This window comes from Pseudorca crassidens, chromosome 1 (genome assembly GCF_039906515.1).
Source record: "Pseudorca crassidens isolate mPseCra1 chromosome 1, mPseCra1.hap1, whole genome shotgun sequence".
Classification (NCBI taxonomy): domain Eukaryota; kingdom Metazoa; phylum Chordata; class Mammalia; order Artiodactyla; family Delphinidae; genus Pseudorca; species Pseudorca crassidens.
The window spans coordinates 68,662,750-68,668,888 of record NC_090296.1 but is presented as its reverse complement, the minus strand read 5'-3'; the positions used below and the strand labels follow the sequence as shown (position 1 = coordinate 68,668,888).

Below are 6,139 nucleotides of genomic sequence, written 5' to 3'. Positions count from 1 at the left end.
GTTGTAGCAAGCAGGGGCTACTCTTCGTTGAGGTGTGTGGGCTTCTCATTGTTGTGGCTTCTCTTTGTTGCAGAGCATGGGCTCTAGGCGCAGGCTCAGTAGTTGTGGCTCATGGGCTCTAGATTGTAGGCTCAGTAGTTGTGGTGCATGGGCTTAGCTGCTCCGTGGTATGTGGGATCTTCCCGGACCAGGGCTCAAACCCATGTCCCCTGCATTGGCAGGCAGATTCTAAACGACTGAGCCACCAGGGAAATCCCAAGACACTTTTAATATAATGAAAACTTTTATGGGTCAGGGGAAGACGTATCACAATGAGGTCAGATTTTGCTTCCCAAGCTATTTGGTCAAGAGGCCACATACCCCAGCTACTGATGGATTTGCTGAAGCCAACAGAAACAGGTTGGATGGGAGAGGAGAGAATGTGACTGCATTAGACCATGGGTGGGTGCAGAGAAGGACCCATTAGGACCTCCAGCTGGTTCCTATTCACTGAAGTTAGGGACTGACTCCTGTCTGGTGTGCAAAACCATTAAGGGGATATTATTACCCTTCATCTGATCTTGACAAGAGAATATTTTATGATTAAAATAAAAAGACAAACTGATTAAGCTGCATCTGGGTTAACTTTCCTAAATAACAAATTGGCAGACAGCCTGGAAACAATGTAAATTCTGCTGCATTAAAATTACAATCACAGCTGATTTTTCTTCTACCTAGTTGGCTACTGAGAAATAAAATTTTGATGGTTGTATGCCTCATGTAGAAAGGCAACATATAGTAAATTTTCACAGAAATTCCCATAGATGGGACTGGAGGTAACCACATAGGAAAACGGGGAGCCAGGAGAAAAAGCTACAGCGAGTGCTGGCCCTTTCCAGAGCACCTTCATACTCACAACACTGTTCTATTAAAAGGTCAAGAAAGGAGGCTTGCCAAGAACCCCTTCTTTTGGAAAGGTAAATACAGGAGTTTATTCGCATATTAAGTAATCATAGAAACATTTTACAGTATAGCTTTCATTCACTAAAAACTGGCACATGATAGTTTATTTGCATAAGCATTTTTCTTCCCCAACTGAACTTAGAACCCAGGGAACATGTTGCAAGAAAAATAACAATAAAATATTTTCTCTACCAACTTTGAAAAAAAGCCAAAGGAGTAACATCGTGGTGTGTTTGTTTGGCATCAAATGTGTTTTGACTTATTGTCTTTAGAAAGGGCCTAAAGGTTAAAAAAAAAAAAAAAAAAAGGAAAATAAGTCAAAATTGACTTTGTTTCAAGTCATTATGTACAACAGTAGTTTGGGATCATGCAAGACAGAAAAGTTTGGAAGGAGAGGTCATAAGAGAAAGGTAAGACGACTTCATTTTGAAAGATGTCCAACACATACTTAGAAATATAAGATTGGCTCCCTCTTTCACAAGGCATCTCAGAGGAAAAGCAGCTCCTTCAGGATGAAGATAGGTATCTTCTTCCCAGTCACTAGCCGCCAGAAACTCACTGAAATAGACAATGAACAAAAACTTCATACCTTTGTTAAGAAGCCTATGGACACAGAAGTTGCTGATGATGTTCTGAGTGAAAAGTGGAAGGGTTATGTGGCTTGAATCAGTGGTGGGAATGACAAACAAGGTTTCTCTATGATCCAGTGTGTCCTGATCCATGGTCATGTTCATCTGCTACTGAGTAGGGGGTTTTCCTGTGATAGACCAAGGAGAATAGGAGAAAGAAATGGTAATTTGAGTGTTCTTAACTTGGTTATTTTTTAAAAGGGAGAGTAGGAAATTCCTGAAAGGATACTGCTGTGCCTCATTGCTTAGGCCCCAAAAGGCTAAAAGCATCTGTAAAGTTTTCAATCTCTCTAAAAAGATGATGTCCATCAAGATGCTGTTAGAAAATCACTGCACAAAGAAATTAAGAAACCCAGAACCAGAGTGCCCAAATTCTATGTCCTGTTACTCCATGCATTCTACACACTGCTCTGAAGAAACAGCTTACTAATAAAAAGAAGGAAGAGGTTGAAGAATACGCTAAACTTTTGATCAAGAGAATGGAAGACCAAGGAGAAATGCCAGGAACATTTCCAAGAGACAGAGGCTACTCTCTCTAAGAGCTTCTATGCTAGTCTGAGTCAAGTCAAAAATAAGATTTTCTAAGAGTAACAAATAAATAAGATCAGATTTAAAAAGAAAGAAAGAAAATATGGTATCAAAGCTTGGAAAAAATCAGGAGTGAAAATGTAAATTCTTTGCAAACACAGATAACATAAATAAAGTTAGAAGAGAAACAATGGGCAAGAAGGTTTGAACCACATATACGAAACGAAAGATTGGTTTTCAGTAAACTTCTACCAATTAATAAGAAAAAGGCAAAGACTGAACAAGAATTTCACAGAGGAGGAAACAAAAATGATCAATAAACATAAGGAAAGACACTCAGTCCATTAATAGCCAAGGGAATGGATATTAAAAGCACAATATATATCATTTTATACCCTTCAGGTTAGCAATGAAATTTTTTTTAATTTGATGATGTCAAAATATTGTGTAAACAGGTTCAAGTGGCCACACACTTCACATGCCAGGCTCTCTTGAGCAGCTTTTCCTGGGAAACTTTCAAGGGACAGGAGCAGCTACCCTGGAACACCTCACAGCAATCTAGTAGAGCCCAACTCTGGGGTCTAGGAAAACAACTCAGATCCTTGGGCTATGATGCTTTTATGCAGCGGGATTGAGAAAGGCCAACCCCTTCTCTGCAGGGATTAAAAACCAAGTTTCAATAGCAACATCATATGCAGAACCTTTGCTACAGTTCTAAGCTGCCAGTTTGGTGTTCACAGTTGGAAGGAATGCCCTTTCTTGGGAGTCTGATAGGTGCACCTAGTGGCAAGTCAGCAAAGAATCTGCCCCCGTGCTTTCATAGTTGAAGCAGTGGCCCCTCAACTGGCATGATGGAGTGAGCAACTGGGGTCCAAGCCTTGAGACTGCCAAGTATTGGTGGCCTTAAACATAGGTCATAGCCAGTTTCCATGGAGCTTTGCAGAAGCCCAGCTCTCTTTGGGAAGCCAATCTACAGGAGATCAGTTTTGGACAAGTTAACCCTTTCTTACCTCTCACAAGGATTAGCAAATGTTTGGGGAAAATGATGGTTTCATACAACACCAACAGAGGTTTTACATTTTACAGCTGTTTTGGTGGGGAGTGGGGTGGGCAAGTGACCTACTTCCTGTTCTCTGACAATGCCCCAAAGAGATTACAAGACCCCACAGAAGAATGGCTACAAGTTTCCAGTCTCTCCAAAGACCTCTATGCCTAAAACATAATCAAAAAAGCTGTAGAGTTACCCAGACCTGAATGGAATGCGTGGCTTGGACAATGGACATTTCAGTACTAACCAGTGGAAACAGATAACCAATATCCATAGATCTCAAGAACCCCTTGAAACTTGTTTATAATATTGGATCCCTGGTGCAACCTTGAAGAGGAAGAGCTTAAAGAATGATGAATGAGCTGCCCAGCAGCCCAATGGGAAGGGAAGAGTTGGACATCGAGTTGATTTAAAGAAAATAAAGAATTGCTATGTTTCTCACAAAAACATTTTAATTTACAAAGTTCAAGTCCAGGAAAATTTTCTCTTACTTTATCTTTTAACATATTATATCATATTCAAGGGAAATAAATATTGCTTGAAAGGTTCTGTGATTTGCTAAAATTTCATAGTGGTTGTGAGCATTCGAGGTAAAACCAACTAGGTTTCAAATTACTCCATGATAAGTGCTTGAGGTATGATTTTTAATTTTTTAAGCTGTAGTTTCTACAAGTGTAAAATAGGGATTGTTATTAATCACTAAGATTAATGAGACAATGTTTATAAAGCACCTATTAGCACACTGATCTCAATCAGTGGTACCTTAAGGATAATATTCACATTACACGAAACTGAGAAAATAAAAAAGGGGAAAAGATCACCCATAAACTGATCACCCTAGCACAAGTACCATCATTTTGGATACTTTCCTTTTGAGGTAGATTTTTAACTTTAGGGATTGTTTTGTTATAGTTGCCATGCCAGCTTCACGAGGGTAGAACCTCAGCACGTTTCATAGTTAATGATAAAAATATTACTGAATTTTTGGGAATTCCCTGGTGGTCCAGTGGTTGGGACTCCACACTTTTGCTGCCGAGGGCCCAGGTTCAGTCCCTGGTTAGGGAACGAGGATTCCCACAAGCCGTGGAGCACAGCCAAAAAACCCCCAAAACCTGAATTTTTGAATTAATCGATAAGTTGGAGTTAGTTTGTATTTTTTCATATTTGGTCTGGTAATAAAATGCAAGAAGTTCTCAAATAGGCAGAAATGTTCTTTTAAAAACATATTTGATACAGTTTTTCCAAAAAAAATGAAGACTTTCATTTTTACATTGCCTATATCATTTCAAAATATTTCAAAAGCATGATTAGGCAACCTCAAATGTGTCAAGAATATTCTTCAACTCATTTTTAAGCACTCTACTTTTAAGCTTTTCGTTATTGTTCCTAATACATGTAAATAAAGATACTTTTTTTTAAAGTGGTATTGTATACGAAGAATCCAATTGCTTTATATATTTGAAAGGGCAGTTCCTCTTTTTTTGTCTCTTTAAAAATAAAATGGCCATATGCATGTGGAATTGCTGGCTTACTTAAGATTCTTGAAACGTGTTTTTTTCCCCAAGGATTTCCTCATATCCTTTCCAAGCCCAGTGAAGTTACTGCTTCAGCAAAAGGCACATCATTGCTTGCCATTATGCTCATTTTGTACTTTCCTAGATAGTGTTCATTTCCTTCCTATCATTAGTTAAGAGATGACTCAAGAGCAGCTTAGGTAGCCTATCCTCCAGCTCAGTACTCATTTAGAGTACCTGTGATATGTGGACAAGAGGAAGCTAACTTTTAAACCCATAAACTGAATCTGGGGGAGTTAGGGCAATCTCTAGAAGACATTCTGGGCCTCAGTCGGGAATATAGGCTTGCTGGTGACCCATCTCTTGACACTCTTTCCCATGTGCTTCCACACATACCCTGACTAAATCTTTCAGCAGAGACTAGCCAGGCCTCCTCCTTCTTCCTCTGGTTTAATGATAACTTAGCACCCCAGTGAGATTCATTTTCCCCCATGTTGGTAAGTCTCAATAATACCACAGACAAAACCAACATGTACAATCGTCCTTGATCCATACATTATTCCTCTTCATTCTTCATTTGTTAGTCTATTTGACTATTTTACTTATAATTGGCAGCTTTAACAACAGATTCTTGGGGGAAAATACAAATTAAATTTTGGTTTTAGATTTCATCATTGAATCCTGATTGAATAAAAATTCAAAGTTTCATGTACTTAGAGAAAGCACTATTAGAATTTCATTTTGCAGAATATATCCAAGTAATAGCTGAAATAAGTCCTTATAAACTGTCTCATTTCAGAAATACTGGAAAAACAAAAAGTAGGTACAGAGAAAAAAAAATTAAATCAGTAAATAGAAGCTATTTTCAAGTGATATGTATAACAAACATAACTACTCTTATAACTTGAAAATTAATAAGAGTAAAAATAAACAACTCATCTGTAGAACATTTCTTTAAGATAAGGCATTTAACAAACTTCTACTTCTTTCTCCCCACCCACCCCCTGCCCTTCATCATTTTGTTAATACAGTGTAAATGTTTAGCTTCACCTACTTGAGACTAAAACATTATTTTGAACATTCGGTGCTTTCTCTTAGGAATCATTTTGACATTTGTGCTGCACATTATAATTAAAATTAAAATAATTTTTTGACCTCTGTTTAACTGAAATGTTTAATTGAAAACAATGCTAGTTTCAGTTAAACACTAGTGTTGTTGCCCTATGACTACTTCACTCTTCAATTCTTAATTCTGATTCCTTTCTCAGTTTTCATGTACAGGCATACCTTGTTTTATTGTGCTTCACAGATACTGCGTTTTCACAAGTTGAAGGTTTATAGCAACCCAATGTAGAGTAAGTTTCTAGGTGCTATTTTTCCAACAGCATTTGCTCACTTTGTGTCCCTGAGCCACATTTTGGTAATTTTTGCAATATTTCACTTTTTCATTATTACTATATTTGTTATGGTGATCTGTG

General features: G+C 37.9%; 1 pseudogene; it reads left to right on the top strand.

Annotated features, from left to right (window-relative positions):
- The first annotated feature begins 1,353 nt into the window (after window positions 1–1,353).
- LOC137217391 (small ribosomal subunit protein eS6-like) lies at window positions 1,354–2,110 on the top strand (annotated as a pseudogene).
- Window positions 2,111–6,139: the final 4,029 nt, after the last annotated feature.